This window comes from Neopelma chrysocephalum, unplaced genomic scaffold (genome assembly GCF_003984885.1).
Source record: "Neopelma chrysocephalum unplaced genomic scaffold, ASM398488v2 Primary Assembly neopelma1_60, whole genome shotgun sequence".
NCBI classification, from domain to species: domain Eukaryota; kingdom Metazoa; phylum Chordata; class Aves; order Passeriformes; family Pipridae; genus Neopelma; species Neopelma chrysocephalum.
Window position 1 is genome coordinate 10,122,771 of NW_020897715.1, and position 17,746 is coordinate 10,140,516.

The 17,746-nt window shown below is 37.2% G+C and overlaps 2 protein-coding genes across 7 annotated transcripts in view; one reads left to right on the top strand and one right to left on the bottom strand.

Annotated features, from left to right (window-relative positions):
* The window catches only part of CMSS1 (cms1 ribosomal small subunit homolog), a 224,489-nt gene that overhangs the window by 48,964 nt on the left and 157,779 nt on the right, over nucleotides 1-17,746 (top strand). The gene's annotated exons all lie outside the window — the stretch shown is intronic.
* FILIP1L (filamin A interacting protein 1 like) overlaps nucleotides 1-17,746 on the bottom strand; it is a 188,028-nt gene that overhangs the window by 45,549 nt on the left and 124,733 nt on the right. The window lies entirely within an intron of this gene.

A 17,746-nucleotide genomic window follows, 5' to 3' on the forward strand; every position in this document is an offset into this window, starting at 1 on the left:
TAGATGGCTTTGTAGTTCTACATCCCCTTGCATAGGAGGAATAAACTTCGGAGAAGAGGAAGTTAAGAGAAAACAGAAGTGTGAACAACTGCTAATGGTGCTCTCTCTGGCTCCATTCAGTCTGCCATTTCATCCTACTTGAAGGGGGTAATTCAGAGATTCCTTTCTTGGCACATAAGTGGCAACATATGTTTGAAACAGTGAGTGGAAACTGTAGGAAAAAAATGACAGGCATATGGCAACAGAAGGGCAAGGAAAAATTTGTTGCCCTAACGTTAGCCACATAATTGGTACACTTAACTTCTGAGCGACTGATTTATTTAAAGACAAAAATTTATGCTCCATTTATTCAGATTTTCTATACGTAGCCTACATCTTGCAATGCCTTCATAATGTCTCTGCTGTCTGAGGGAATGGAAGGTGATATGGGAGGTTCAGAGCCTCAGCAAGGGAATAGAGGGGTAAATCTGGATGCAGATAAACAAACCTACCTTTGCTCATATTCTCATTTTAAAAGAGGAAAAATTGAAAACGTTCTTTATTTTAATATTCAGTTTTGTGCTTTCTTTTTTTACCATGTTGAGTTAGCAAGCATGTTTATGGCCTAATGTTACCTAAGATTTACTGTTTATTGAAAAGAATAGCTGTCCTGGAAACAGGCATCATCTGAAATAGTGTTGCCAGGGTGAAGTACATGCTGAGGTAACCTGCTGACTTAGTCAAAGAAGAGTTTCTACCCACGCATACATCTGTGCACAATTGTAAGCAAAATGCAGTATCTCAAACTCGGTGTGATGTGGAGAGAATGTGGGTAGCTCTTTCTGTTTCCTCAGTTAAGTTTGTGCCTTGAGTTACATAATTAATTTCAAGGGAGAGTGTTATTGGGAAGGTCAAGATCAAACCTGGTCCTGTAGAGCTTCTGTTGACATGCAAAATATGTGTTTAGGAACATACTTTGGCCTGAAGCTGAAAACTCTTCAATCCAAATAATCTCAAAAAAATGCTTAGGAGGAAAGCAGTCTGTTTTCTTTCTATTGAGAAATAATTAATCAAAACCCTGGGAGAATGTCTCCCACCACATTTGCCTTCAGAAGTGTGGCCTCTTTTTCACAAGAGTGGTGGGGCCCTTGGAGAACTGTAACTTGGCAACTGATTGGTTGTGTTATGGTGCTTATTCTGTGGGGATCTTAGTCCTCACATGGAAAAGGAAAATCAACTAAACGATATTTTAATTTTAACTCTTCTCTCTGACCTCTTCTGGGTCTGGGATTTTATGGTCTAGTGATTTAATTTTGAGATGGTAAGTCTTATATGAGATTATAAAGAAATACTCGTAAGTTGGTTGCATTATGCTAACAAATGTATTATTTTGGGGAGGTGAAGCTTTACCAAACTTAAATTCAGAAAGTGTGCAGTGTTAAACTTCTAAAAATAGATAAAAAGCCAGCTGTAGCTTTTTTTAAATAAAAAATCAAAACAGCCTCCATAGTACTCTTCATTAACAAGTAACACTCTGAAAACTTGAGAAATCTGAGCTAGTTTCTTTATCAGAGTAAGTGACATCGCGGATACTGCCAGCAAAGGGAATGGAAATAAATGTTTTGAAAGGAAACCTATTTATGTTATTTTGGTTGTCACCCATGTTAGCAAAAAGCCAGGAAATGGCATCTGGAAATTGTAGAAATCTGTGGAGTTAGTTAAGGGTTTTCTTTCTTCCATTTTAGCTGGAGAGGGGAAGCTGTGCAGCGAAATTTATTAATGTACTACTTGTTTTGCAGGAAAGACGAGACATTTTCAAAGAAGTTGCAGGAAAATTATTACAAGTATTCTATTTGGTATCTTCTGTATATTTTATTTTACTTAAATGTAAATCTGTTCAATTGTCCCAGAATTTGTTTGGGTGGGGGTTGTTTTTTTTTCTGTTTTGTTTTGTTTTAGTAAGTTGACGGATAGAATCACCTCCATGCGTGCAGAATCCTGTGACTAATTATGTGTGGACTGCAGTGATGCAGGTCAGAAGGGACAAGGACTTGTATCCTTGTTGTGGGGCCCTGCTTCCTAATTATAAATCAGCTTGTAAAGTTCTGGTTGTGTTTCAGTTTCTGAGCGAGCAATGGCCAAGGAAATAACTACGTTTTGTATCATAAACACTTCAGCTGATGGGAGTTTTTTCCTTGAATTGACCGTCACACCTGCATAAAATGCTGTGGGGACTTGTAATGTTTGAGGTAGAGCTTTTTGTCTCAGTACTTTGGTTAAAACATACAAACTATTGCCCACTGTCAAGTGTCGGAAGAGAATCAGTGTATGGTCACTGTACTCCACCACCATGTAACTGTAGTCTCAAGGTGTGACATCTTTATGTTGTGGGAAACTCCAAGTAGTTTGTACAGCCTTTTTAAGCAACGTTTGTGTGCCATGACTGACAATGATCTTGTAGAAGGGCAGATTTCGAATGGACATGTGTGGGCTGCTTGCTGGGCATGGAACACACGTGCACGAGTAGTTATTTCTTGAGGAATGCTGGCAACCTTTTCAACAGAGGGGCAGGGAAGGGACCTCTTGTTTCCCATTCTCTGAATTACAGTCTCAGTCTGATGTTCAGTTTTCAGCAGACTGCTTTGTTTGTAGACTAAACTCCAAATTTGTCAGTGGTGCGGAAAAAATTACTTTGTCCTGTGTTAAACTTGTATCTGTCAGGTTTGCCATAGAGGCACTGAGAGAAACCCTTTTTGATCCTGGTCTAGCCTTGACTTCTCAGCACTAGTGTTTGTAGGGCATTAATCAGAAGTAGCTGTCTCCTTCACTTGCAAAGCTGCTGATCTGAAATCCCATTACATTTGCCGCACAGAATTTGAACTAGAGCAATCTCTTCATGCATCTTTCCCTACCTTAACAAAACCTTGTACTTAGTTACTTGATGCATCTTTCTACATGACATGGGAAGATATCTGAAAATCTAACATATTATAAGGATGACCACCAACAATGTAGCTGATTCTAAAAACATTGGCATGATTACTCATGCTCACCTGCCTTCTGTGTGTCTTACCTGTGCTGTCCCATGAGCTATTTTGAGGAGAGTCATTAATTGACTTTGATTTGGGTATCACTGTCATGGTTGCCTTTTCTAATGCTGAGAAGATGGGATGTTCTCTCAGCTGTGACTTCTAAATGGGTAGATTTGAGCTTTTAGAATTCTTTAAATCCTTTTGTCAATTGTCATTTGAATTGTTTTTTCAGGCTTAAATATAAGCTGTGTTGGTTTGGTGTACTGGGATGAGTTTCTTCCCAGGGTCTTAGGGATCAGTATACTTGTTTACTTCTCCATTCTATCCAGATTGCTGATGCTGTTGTAGATTGTTTTCCATGTTGAAATTTTGCCTAGAGATGATTAAGAATTGCATATTCTGCAGAGCTCTCTGAATAAACTAAAGAGACAACAAATCTAATGCTTTGGGGGCTTTATTGAAGATTATGATTTCAAGTTTGTAAATATTCTAAGAGGAGGATGCAACATGAGTAGAATAAAGATCTGGTGTAAATATTTGGTTTTTAAAGTCTAGAATGTCTTCTGATGCTATTTTATGCCATTTCCTTTTAAGCAGAATGTTTGTATGTTTTTAAAAGATGTAAACTCCTAAGATGTTAGCTAACTAGTGTGGAGAAAATAAAGTGTGTAAAAATAGCCTACCTGTACACTAATGAAATAAATATTTCAACAATGTAAATAGATGACAGTAATTGAAACAGAAATGCACTTTTTGAGATTATGGTCACCAGGTCAGGAATTACGTTTCTGATTCATTCCTTCCCTTCTGGGAATAAGTATTACAAATTCTGTTCTCTTTGCTCCCTTCCAGGAATCCAAAATATCTTAGTTTAATTTTTTTATTGATTTAATTGTATTTAGGGTACCAAAAACAGCCATTACTATTTCATAGTGACTTGAAAGTAGAGAATAAAAAGATCTTGTAAACAATGTTAGGACACTTATTCTAGCATGAGGTCAGGACTCTTGTTATAGGATGCCTAACAAAAGTGTAGGAGGTAAACTGTAAGGTATGCAGGGAGAGAATAATTTGTTCTCTAATAATGTCTTATTTTGATTTCTGATAGGAGATACATTTGATTTCAAAATAATAATTTTCCCTTCCTTTTCATGCATGTTGCCGAATCCTCAGAAACAACTGTTAACCATTTCAGTGCCTCTGTTTTGCATCAACAGGCTCAGCAGAATTTCCTAAGTTTTTGGGTTAGAAATTTCTGGTAAAAGTGTCATAACCTCATCGTCAATAAAAGCAACAAACTTTTGGATGTACTTTTAATTTTGGAGTTACCATGTTTTTATGTTCATAGAGGCTCTCTGTCTCCATAACGTAAGGTAGACTAAAGAACAGCTCCTGAACTGCCTTCACTCTCCGTTCATGATGCATTGTGTGTGATGCATTTGACTGTGTCCTCTCTTAATATATGAAACAAGAAAATGCGCAGAGAGAGCAGATGAGTGAATATATAAATGTGTATGGAAATTTCACTGAATATGGACATTTCAGCTGAAAGATGGAATTCAGTTAAGAACATCAGATGTGTAAAACTGTAAAATAAAATGTATCTCAATACACATATGTACAAAAATATGAATGTGTATATATGAGTGCGTATGTATTTATATGGACCTATGTTCATTGAATGCATTAATGTCAGATTCCCAGAAATGTGGTGACGAGAGAGGACCGTTTTAGCTCATGTCAAGACAATGTGCTCTAGTAATTTCTCCATCCCTGGAGAGCTTATTAAACACTAAACAAAATGTCTCAGAATATAACTGATTGAGTGTTTTAAATTATGCACTTTCGTTTGGCTGTTGGCCAGCTCCTCATTGCAGAGGGCTGTGGCAAACAAAACCTGTAATTTACACTGACAGTATCATGCAGTTCACTCTGCAAGCTTCTCAACTCAGAACTTTTATAAAGTAAACATTCAAACAAAGCTCAGGTTCTTAATGTAAACACATTTTGTAACTTTAAACTTAGCCAAACAGTTTAGAGTCAAATAGTGGTTGTATTTTTTTCCCTTTCCCGTGAAAATGTCATTATATATTTTCCCTTTTCTTTGCTGATAAATAGGGATATCCCAACATGAATAATGAGAAAAGACAGCAGTAATAAAGAACTTTTTTTCTTTCTCACATTTCTTTTTTTTTTTAACCATATGGGTTTAACACGAATTTCCTAACCATTTTATCATTTACTAGCAAGTGTATCCCAGTGAGGATTGACACAAATTCCACCACACATCACATACCTGCTTATCACATACTATTTGCTCCAAACTCAGAGTGAAGCATGGAAGTTAGTCGACTTCTATGAAATGCGTAATTTTCAGATATTTCTGTGATTTTGCTGTTTGCCTTTTTTCCCCTCTGATTTCCTGGATTAATTTTCTTCCAAAGGAGCGTTTCCTTGAGAACAGAAATGTGAGGTCTAATTGTGTTGCCAGAAGTAGAATGGTAAGAAACCTGAATGGGCAGATGCAGTGGATGTGAAACACATAACCTGGGTCAGACAGTGGTCAATACCTGCACATGAGGGAGAAGTACAAGAACCTGTGCTGCAAGTGTGTTATAAATCAACAGCCTGGTGCAGATCTATCTTTCAAATTGCCTATTCCAAGAGAAGTTACAGAAAGGAGTAGTGACTTAGCTGAGTTATATCTATAAGTCTTCACTTTTGGAGTAGGATTTTAGTCGATGTGAAGATGTCTGTCTTCAGTCAGTTGAATGGGGCTGTCATGAGTACATTTCCATGGACAACACTGGGATCTCAGGTGCCACCTCCAAAATGGAGGCATCTGAGCTAAGTCCCTTGCTTTAGATATCTTCATCTATAAGCTGAATCACACCTTTGATGTTAAACATGGAACAGAGTTTACCTTTTGTTTCCAAGCATAATTTGCAGCTACAGTGGAAAGCAGAGAGGGGAACATGAGCCCTAGGAAGACAGAATTCGCTCCATGTTAAGCTTACTAAAAGGTGAGGTAATATAGCTATTATAAGATTGGCTGGATACCTCATGTAAGAGTGGAGAAACAGAAACATTACCTGAAAAGAAAGTGAAGGTTAGGATTCTTTTTGGACTGCAACCAAAAATACATGTTTTGCCATAATGACTGCAAGAATATGTACTCTTTAATAGACTTGATGATAAGAACAGAAAAGGAAATTAAATAGAATTATTTCAGTACTAAGGACTGATGTATCTGAGGACAGATGGATAAAATAGAATAAATATATTTTTAAAAAAATAAGAAACCAATGCACGGAACTTGCATATGAATGTCTGCTTAGAATGTACTTTATGAAGAGCTTATGAATTCCTCTAGCACGTAGTTGTATGTACTCTCTTGTTTTATGTATTTGTTCTAAATGCAATGACAGTGAATAAGGCTTGACACCAGTAATGACTTAGTGTTGTGTCATCGTTCAGTTTTACACTTGAGGAAAGTGAGAAGTTTTTGTCAAATAAGGAAGAACTTCCTAAGTGTTACACAGCAAATAATCAGCTTTTTTCTTTCCTACTGTAATTATAACAGCTGAACAAACAAGATAATATAAGGAGAAGTTTCTGAAAGAATTAAGGTAGAGCTCTGGGTGCTAAAAGAAAGTGATGTTCAAATGGTTCACAATGATATTTTTCTGCATTCCTGGTCTCAGTGTCATCTTGTACCAGGATTCAAGTATTCCTATGTCCTAATTCTTGAAGATATTTCGGTGTCTTAAATATTTATCATATACATTTTGCGTAATTGCTTTTTTATTTGCATGGATTCAGTTGAAGAGGTCTTGCAGTATGTTCCCTCCAACATTTTTTAAGATAAATGTAATTGAAGATATTTTTAGTATTTTTCTTTTAAAAACAAACAGCCTCTCCCTTTCTTCTTGGAGGTAGGAGAGCTTGGCTCTATTAGGAATAATTTTTAAAAGCCTAACTGTTCCCATGAGCTCAGCATCTTTATTCCTCTCCCCATTATTTTTATGAACTGCTGCATGCCTTAATGCATTGGGAAGTCTGGCTGCAGTTCTCTTAAGAATAAGAAGGCTGGATGCCTAAGCTCTTTTGAAACTATGACCCCACATGCTAGTACTTATTTCTTTAAAATTTGACTAAATATTTCATTGCAGATATTTTCAAGAGACTTATGCATGGGTTCCTATGATCTCATTCTTGGATTTTTAGGAAGAAAAGGAAAAAGTGAAGGTTGTGATATTCTACAGCTTTCTAAATATTCAGCTTTTGCAATGGCAAATCAAACTTCTGATATTACTTTTTAATTTGTGTGCAGTAAGGATGGATAGCTCTTTCTGTAAGGTTTGTAAATCCAGCATTATTTGCTGTGGAAAAAAGCTGTTCGTGTAGTAGTGAAACAAAACGAGTTATGGAAGTTTGTTTCATGACTGGATTTTTTTGTTGTCCAATAATGTGCCAGGTACTAGGCTTCCACCTTGTTAGGATGAATACAAATTTTTTCTGCAATGTCCTCTTATTGCATTCAAATTGGACTCTTGCTTAATATCCTGAACACTAAAAGATACCTGTTTTTAACAGCCCTGTAGGCATTTAATAGTTCAGAAGTCTTTGTTTCTTTCTTGCATTTTAGTTGAAATTAGTTTAGGGATGAGAAAATGGGATGATGATGATGATGGGTAGGTGCATAGCCCAAGAAACTCAATTAAAAATAGGGCTTGGTAAATATTTATTTCAAACAATTGTAAGCAAATACAGACCCTTAGGGGTTTTTTTTAGGCACATAAAAGTGCATGAAAAACATGTCCCTGCTGGGAGAGGGTAAATGAACTGCTCTAAACTCAGTCTCGCTTCAGTTCAGATACCAGAATTAGCAGGATAGAACAGCAGTGTTACTTAAGGACAGGTGGGGAAGGAGAGCAGACTTGGCACACGATTCTGCTTTCCTCTCAACTGGCTGGAGTTTTTTGTGTTCGACAGATATGTGCCAGTTCTCTTCATTATTGTAGTTTCTTGTTAAAAAGTAGTGCTGCCTCCCATTTCCCTGTCTGCTTTATGGCAGGAATTACCCATCTGCTCATAGTTCATCAGGTTCTCATTCAAGTTCTTTTAGAATACTTAAATACCATTTAGTCCTAGTAAAGTGCTAATAAGCTTGTTGCTCTGTGTTGTGCAAATTTGATTTAAAGCTTTTTCTATTAGCAGATCAGTTTCAGATGGCTTCACAGACTCTTTCTCCATAGCCTAATGTGAAAACCGCCTTGACTTCCAAAATATTGAACTCTGATGCTGTCAGTCAGGGAAGAATACAAATGAAAAAGAACTAAGGTTGTGACAAATGAACCAAATTAAGTTTATACCTTAGTGTTCGGAGGAGAAGAATGTCCAGATTCTGATTCCTGCCCTTGTCATTATTTTGGATCGACGGTCAGTAGTCTAGCATTTATATGATTATCTATTTATATATGTACTTCAACTCACAGAAAGTCTGGATATGCACAGTTAAATAAATTTACATTATTTTTCTCCACTTTTCTGTTTTCCTTTTTTTTTCTTTATAACAGCTGTACAGCTTCTACATCAGCATAATGTGTTTTCTAATTCTGTTTTAAATACTGTATCAATAGTATAATCATATTCCTCTGAATGTTTTCTTCTCACATACTTTAGAAGCATAGAATCATATTCTATCCATGTCTACATTTACAACAGGACAGACTAATTTTTATGTTGGATTCTTGGACCTGGAACTGAATGGGAGTCCTTGCACCCTTGTTCTTTGGCTGTTTGGTTTGTAGTTGGGTTTTTTTGGTGGTTTTGGTTTTTTGTTGGTTTGGTTTCTTTTTTTTTTTTTAATTCTGTTTGTTTGAAATGCTCTTTGGTTAGAAAGAGCTTTGCTACTTCCTGTCAAACTTCATTAGCTACTTAAATGCTTTATTTCCAAGAATACAGACTTATAACAATTTCATTCTTAATTGATGTATCATCCTGAACTGTGCATGCATTTGCACCTGCCAACTTTCTGCTAAGTTTAAACAGTCTTCTTCTGAATTTTAAGCTTAAATACCAGCAGCCTATTTTTGTTTTATTTTAGGTAAAGTTTGTGCATCCTATTCCAGAAGTCTTTCTCTAGTCTAATAAAACTGAACTCTTTCTTCCTGCATCACTTTCTCAACTACTTTCTGAAATACAACTCTACTGCCTTAACCTGTGCTTTGGTACTAGAATTATTTTAAAGATGTAGCCATGGAGACAGTCTTGTTGTCAGGTGGCTAAAAAGCTAGTTTTTATTTCAAGCACTTTGCAAATTCTTTTATATGTTGCTGTTTTTATCATTAACAGCTTCTTCTCAGTTTTCTCCAAGAAATGGATATCTGCTGGATATCATAAAACCAACTATCTTTGCATTTAGTAATCAGAATACCCAAGGGCAAGTTTGTGTATACTTGTTTTGAGACTCACATCTTTGCATATGTAAGTGTTAAACTACACATTTTAATGAAATGCTGGCAGTGAAACCTGATATTATATGAAATTGGCTTAACTTTAAGATTGGTTACAGACAAGAAATTTAGACCAAACTGTTCTTAAAATTTGATAATTCTTATAAGCATCTATGGAAAACAGGCTAACAGATAATCATATAAAAATGTATTTTATGAAACTAGAAGGTTTGGAATACCTTCTTTTCTTTCTTTGCATTGGAATACCTGCTTTTCTTACTTTGCATCTGAAGCTAACACAGAGCTAAAGAAGATGGGAATTCATAGAGATCAGGATCTTGAATCTGTAAGGTACATTCCTTTGATAAAACTCCTTGCTGTTGAATATCTGCAATTGCAAGAAATGATGCATTCCAAAATGGTATTAGAAATTTCCTTACCCTTTGGTAAACTGAGAGATTAGGAAGGTAAATCAGCTCAGTATTTATGCCCTTCTGTAGGTTTAGTACTGTATATCTCACTAATCCTTTATTTCTAGGCCAGATACTGCACTCAGGGAGACCTAAAGCACACACAGATGATAACAGTAGTTTTCACTGTCTGTTCAGGAGGGTTGAACTGTATAAAGTCAGAGTTTGTTCATTGCTTCTTCAGTCAGAGTCGCAGTGTTGGCTGTTAAATTGTGTTCAGAGACCCTGAGAAAAATGGGTTCTGAACCAAAGATGATCTATATAGGGCTGATATTTCAAGAAGAGTTGTGGGTGACTAGCAATTTATAACATGGATTTATGGATGTAGTGCTGTATTACAGTGGTGAAGCTTTGATAAGCATGTTTACAAGGTCCTTTGAGTTTTAATACAGTGGTTTTCATTAAGTTTATTTATAACCTATAGTTTTTATTGGCTATTCTTAAATCTAGCCTATAAGGATTTTGAAGCAAACTTAGAGATATAAAAAGTTAAGTAACTTTATCCAGTATGTGTGTTTATCCAAATATGTCCTCAAACTTCTCAATTTCCCTTTTAGAAAGCCAATTAGGGACAGTCTGACTCATTCTCCTGTCTGGCAGAATACAAGGACATCCAGAGTTTAGCTGGCAAGACTATTGAAAAAAAGGGAGAATTTTATGATTTCAGTGAGTGAGTCTTGCTTCTCAGTTCCTCAGTTGGATGTAAGATGAAGTTTTGAAATGAGAAACATGAAATATTGTCTAAACATTTAATAAACGATGTCCCGATTTCCTGATGACTTAAATGCAAATTGTAGGATCTGAACATTCCTAAAAGTCATCTTCATAGTCATAAATTTGTATGTCAGACTAAGGTTTACAGTGCTAAGAATTTCCTGATAACCCTGACATTTTTAGCATACAAATCAAATTGAAAGGAGAGGAGGGTGCATGATCTCTATTTGTGCTGGGTTTTACTTTCTTTTCCACAAAATTGTCTGGTTTTATTCAGGCTGTGAGGAGGGAGGCTAGCATGGTGTGCAAGGTAACTGAAATGGAAGGACAGTTAAAGAAAAACATGGGTTTATACCCTGATAATGTTTGTGGGATATGTGTCTATCCCCAGTGACTTGAAGGTACTGTGAATCAAAGTGCTGAGGCAAAGGAATTTCCCAGTAGCATATAAAAGGCAAGACTTTGATGGCTTTTAAAAGTCAAGAGCTCTGTTTTAAGCTGCAGGTTTTTAATCAGCTCTTGTAACTTCAAGCAAAATGTGTGACTGGAAGGGTATTGGCAAGGAAGTAAATAAGGCAAAGAACAGTTTTAGTGACACTCTTTTGCAATGCCATAACTTGGATGCTGTCTCTGCTGAGGCTGCTCGAAGTATCTTGGGCAGAGAATGAGAGCAGACCTGTGCAAGGTATATCTCGTCAAGCTTACGTACATATTTGAAAACAACCATGTTTCTGGATTCAGTGAGTTTCCCTTCTCCAACGCTTTTGGCAAAGGTAGAGTCTGGGAGAAGGTAACTGATGCTAGGCCAAACCTGGCCGACATAAATCAGTTAGCTGTCTGGGTATTTTCAGTGTTATTATTCCTTTGGCATTTTTAATTTCCTATTTTGGAGGAGGGGGGCAATGAATGGCAGAATACTTCCCCTGTCCTCTTTCGGTCACAACTGTTGGGTTTGGATTTTTATCTGCTTGTAAAATAATGTTGTTGATGATCAAGTTATGGTTCAAGAGTCTTTAGTGCTGAAGCCTTCTGTTGTCAGTGTGTCTGTGCAAGATCTAGCTTTTACTGGTCATGTTTCACAGCATAAACTTTTCTGTGGGAGTGTGAAGGGACTGGTTAATTCTCTGCTGCTCAGTCTTTGGAGTTCCTTCAAATCATGCCTCACGGGGGCCATTGTGTTGGGTTTTTTATCCCAAGGGCTGTGCAGCTGGGACCTACCACGGAAGGGGAGTAGGCAGTTCTCCCTTCAGAATCGTCCTGAAGCAGCAGACCTTGCTGCAGCCCACTCAAACTCTCATCTTAGAGTTTTAGCTACTGTGGATCTCAGCTGGGTCTGTCTGTGACCAAAATGGGTTCTTTTTCAGCCTTAGCCAAGTATCTAGTTATCTTTTAATAGAGAAAGGAAGTACTGTATTGAGCTGTTAAGGACAATAAATTATTGAACAGATATAAAAGTACAATTTTATTTATGACAATGCAACTTTTATAGAACATTTCTACAGGGATTGAGACCTTTGTGCATTTTGACATTTGAAATAAGAAGGAAAATTGACAACAGCGTGCTTGGAGAACAACCCTCTGTTGCCAAGGGAGAGACTAGATGGTCTAATGTTGTTTTTTTTTTTCTGGCTACTCTCATTTGCTACTCTGAGCCACCCACCTGACTTGCCTCCCCCCTCTCCCCCAATAGGGGTCTGAAGCACAAATTTTAAAAATGAAAGTTCATCTGTCCTTCTTAAACTTTTAGTTAATTTCTGAATTTATACATATTCTGTGGGTTTTTTCCAATATTCTTAGCAGAAAGGTTCAAGTATTGAACTTACTTTTTCAATGTGTTCACACTCTTGGTCTTCAGGCACTAAATAGATTGTGTTACCTTATCCAAATGCGTGGTGTTTTCCTGAAAGGCTGTACAATGTGCATTTCAGGCTCAAGAAACAAAATAAGGTACTTCCATGAAAATCAAAATTATCATGTAAGAAGATTTTGATGTTTATTTTTAACAATTTTTTCAAGTAATCTCTGTTCTTGACAGATTTAGTGCTTCTGATTTTTCTTATTTATTCTCTGTTTAAAATGAAATGACTGTCTCGACATGGAGACTGAGGCTGTGACGTTTTTCTTAAAGTTCTTTTGTACGTGTATATAATGCTCAGAGATTTTCTAGCCGGGCATGGGTGCACTGAAACTCACAGCATACCATGGGAAAATTGGTTGAGTTTAGATCTCAAGTCTTGGTAACTGATGTGTGACCTTCATTCTCATGGCCATTTTTCTCTTGCCTGTTCTTAAGATACAAAACTAATTATAGCACATGCAAGTCACTTAAATTTTTCTGCCACAAGAAAGATCTTCATTGAGATTTCTCCTCCTCCACATTCAGATAGGAGTACAACTTTTCCCATAGCAATGGTTTGTCCTGGAAAATTATGGTAGTGTCAAATTTTCTATCTTAGAGAACAACTTATAGATTTTTCTGTCTGTCTGATGTTGTGTGTTTTCTTTTCAAACTCCAGTTATGAAATCCTGTGCCAATTTCTCCTTCTCTCACAGCCCCACCCTGCAATGAATCAGAAGTGCACAGTGTCTTTTTTTGGTCACAGGTCTTGGTACAGTCATCTGCTTTTATTGTTGCTTGTGATTAGGCTCGTTCTGCTGTGCCACACATGGAGTGGTGCACTCCGTCTTATTTGGAAATGTAAATTGGTGACTAGAGCGAGGGCCCCATTACTGAGGGCAGTGCCACACCAGGAGCATATTTGGCCAGTGCTTCATGCTGGTCACTGGTTAGATGTTGATTTACAAGAGCCATAAATATTTTAAGACTTGCCAGCTTAGCAAGATCATCTTTCCCTTTGAGCTCTGACACTGGTATTAAAAGTGCTGACCAGAGCTACCACCAGGGTGGCTCTCCACAGTTGTCCCTTTCAGGAGAATTTGCGTCCTTTTGCAGAGAGGGCATAGGGCAATGAGCAGCTCTTTCCCCACTCATGAGGGTAGCAGTGTCGGAGAACACCTTCTGACTAAGGTTATTTGTTTTGTCCTCCCCATCCTCAAAGTGTGCAATGATAGTATTGGTTGGTAATCGTGATAGTGTGCCTGAAGCAGTGAACAGACATGTTATGTGCTCAGAATTAAAAAAAAAACAGCTAAATATGAGTCTCACTTCTCTGTGTCATTCCACCAGTGTCAGTGGAGTTGCATGAGAAATGGTTATCATCTAGATCTTGCATCTGTGTGCTGATTACAGTAGGTGGAATAATTTAGAATTGCACCATGGATCTAGAGAATTTCTCAGTTACGTTAACACTGAGTTGAAAGCCCTGTTTCTATTTCTATTTGTTCTTAATTTTAGTATTGAAAAAACAGAATGTGACCTTGTTTAACAGTTTTAGGGTCTTAACCCTAAATTCTATTTATTTGCTCTAAGATAAGTTATTTTTGTCTTCCACCATGCACAGAGACTTGTAAGAATCTTTGAATCCTTGAATTTTAACAAGGATTTGTTTCACAACATCTGTTGAAAGTTATGTAGTGCAACAGTACATAGTTTTTCACATACGAGCATGAGGTAATTAATCTGTGTACATCACTTCCTTGAGTCTGTCTTCGTGCCTCAGTGGTATTAGTAGTGGGGCTGTCCCATTAGAGTGTAATGTAGAATAAGAATGCTAATATTTTTCTTGTGGTGGGTCTTTCTTAGTCACCTACAGAGCACTAGATACCCATGAAAAAGGTCAAATGTACAGAGATCTGGCATCCATTCCACAGCTTGCAAGACATAGTCTCTGGCATATGTAATACATAGAACTCATTGCCAGAAAGCTAAAAGGAAATGATTGCATTTGAGTACAATGCAGTCGACAACAATAGTTCAGTGTGCATGAAATTAAAAACCGGTGGTAACACATGTAGAATAAATAAGTGTTTATTTTTACTGCAGCTTTCTATAGAGATAAGGTCCTGCTTCTTATATTTAATTGGCTTCATTAAGAAAAATAGTAAATATTAATTATACCCAGTCTTATACAATATTGAATTTTCCAGACCTTCAATATATTGTTATTCCAATGTGTAAATGTATTTGAATTAAAGTATAGCAATGTTATCCTGGTAACATACTAACACACTTCACCTTTTAGCTAAGATCGCTCCTCTCCTGGATGCCCTGTCGCAATTTTCAAGCACTGCTCACTTGACCTACTGTGTGTACCAATTACTCTCATCTGACACTGAAAAAAACCCCAAAACACTTTACCTAGAGTGCTCAGTGTCATGAAATCTCCTTTCTTACTTACTCAATACCTGAGCAGTATTATAACATAATATGATTTAATTTTGGTACAGCTTTAGTGTGATGTTTAGTCCACGTAATAACATTTCTTTAGAGGGTAAGAATGTACTGTGAGGGTACACAAAAGAAATACATGGCCTTAATGCAGTAGTGAGTGTGCATTCAGTGAAGATATATAGAGGGCTGAAACAGCTAATGTGGAAATGATAAAAAAATTGAAGTGAGGGCCTGGAAAAGGATTTAGTTATTTGGAAGTACAGAAAGATATGTTTGGTTTATATGCAAGTGGGGATTTTTTTGTTTGTTTGTTCTTTTGTTTTGTTTTTTTTTCAATATTTATTTTTCTTGGAGGTGCTATGAAGAAAAATTTGTGAGTCAAATCTAGAAAGGTTCAGGTAAAAATGTGCCTAGGTACAACAGGCTGAATGACAAATGGTATGTCTTTGTTACCCCTGTTTTAAGAATGGAAGTATTAGAGAATTGTAAGGATGAAGCCAAGGGCAGAGAGTTAAAAGACTGAGTTCCCTTCTTGTCTCATGGAGTTGGGGATGATGACAGGTTGCTCACATGGTGAGATTTGTTGTTTTGGTGGTGGTTGGAGTAGGCTTGAGTCATCATAGAGATGATGGCTGGCTTTGAGTTTCTGTGAGGAGAAGCAGAGAGGGAATGGACAAAGAAAAGACCTGAAGAATAAGACCTGTGGAGTCCTATGAACAGAGCAGAGGTGGACAATGCCAAGTTTCCAATTCAGAATACACTGAAATACCCAGAGAAATGTGTCCAGATGGAGTCATAGAAACTCTGTGTGGGCAAGATGGCAAGGAAGTGCTGAAAGCTCATTTGTGCCCAAGGCAGCTGAAAGATCAGAGACAGTGAAGATGGATTAGGTTCAGAGCTTTGCCAGAAGAGACATTACTAATCTCTTATTGAGAGCGGTTTTGGTTAAGCATTCCACAGAAGCCAGACCAGAATGATGCCTACAATGAAACTGAGGGAAAAGGTCTTTCGATGAAGATGCCTAAGACTGCATAAGGACCCCAGGCAGCCAGCAGAATCACTGACCCTTGGGGATCTTCAACAGTCAGCTGGACAAGGATCTGAGCAACCTGATCTGACTGTGAAGTTAGCCCTGCACTCAGCAAGTTGTGCTGGAGATCTCCAGAGATCAGTTCCAACCTGTATCACTCAACAGGTTGTCACATTAACTGACTGACCTTGAGGGTGGCAGCAGTTGGAGCAAAAAGCACAGTGTTTTGTGGTGTTTTGTTAGATGAGAAAGACTACAGGTGTGAGACTTACGCAGATTAGGTTTCATTTTTTTGTGCTTGGTGAATGCCGACCCCTCAGATGGGTATAATTATTACTTTTATCTTAACACTGAGAAGGCCCTTTACTTGATGTGTTAAGAACACATCTGTGTTCTGTCATCTGTAGTCTGATGAAGTGGAATGGTTAGGTGACTGGCTTAGGGTTTTTCACTTGCTTAAAGCATAGGGCATAAGTTTGCATTTAGGAAATGTTAGGATTTTCTTGTCTGTACAATTGTATGATATTCTTCTTTGGACTAGGTTCTCTAGATGACCTTTGCAAGTGTGAATTCAGAGCTGAAAGAAAAACTTATGGCTATCCTCCCTATAGAAAAGGACTCTCATATTGGTAAATGATCCTTAAACTTAAGATCTTATTAATTGCTTCTATACCAACCTGCAGAGTTTTGTGCTAATATTTGGATTCTGAGAGCAACATTTATCATTACTGCCTTTAAACATCTATTTATACTGCCTATTAACAAACTGATATTTTTCCCTGTCCTGTTGAATAACATTCGGTTATTTAACCCATGTATCTTCATAATAAAGCTTTACTCCTTGTATATTTGGGTCTATATAATATATAGAAAGTTTGAAGATGGAACACACCTATACATTGGAACATTTCTTCCTTTCATCCAGGTACTTGTGATTGATTTATTTGCATCATACCTTCATTTTCTTTCAGTAATTAGAAAATGGGGAATAAGTGTGTTTACATAATATTTAAAGCTCCTTGAGATTTGCAGTGGAAAAGGACTGTGTAAGTGCTAAACATTTTACTATTTTGCTGTTTTGTTTCTTTTTTTTGGTGTGGGGTAGAGAGTACTGTGTAAATGTGTAACTACTTGCACGCATGTGCCATGTGTTTTCAAACCAGGAACATGCATATCTGGAAAACCTTCTAGTTTCATATTTTACCCTCACAAAATGTTTTTTAAAACAGCAGCTTGTATTATTTAACTGTGCTGCAAAAATACAGATTGAGGATTAATGTTTTTGGACAAATGGGTACATCATCAGGGAAGATACAGTGGAATCTGCATTACGATCTAAAGTAAGTTTTCCTCCTAGTCCTTAATCCTGCTCTCCATCCTCCAACCCCATGAAATGCAAGCACTTCTAAACAAGGTCAGTGGCTTTTATGCTGCAGTTCTTCATGTGCAGCTCATAGTCTGTGTATCTAGCTTCTGGATTTTTTTTTTTATTATTATGTTACTATAAGCTTTAGTGCTGTATTTCTTTAGGCTCCAACAATGCAGTAAATATTTCCCTTCTGGACTCTGGTTGACTTCGTCTAGTACACTGCCATGCACAAGAGGTTTGTCTTGGTGTTCCTATCTGATCTGCACACACACAGAGGATAATTCACATTGGAGTGCAGGAAGGACCTATCCAGTTGTTGTCCACTGGTCTCCTTTTCTCCCCAGAACCTTTTCTTATCTGCTAGAGGTTTGTCGGTGTCTCCATGCGTTAAAAGTACATATGA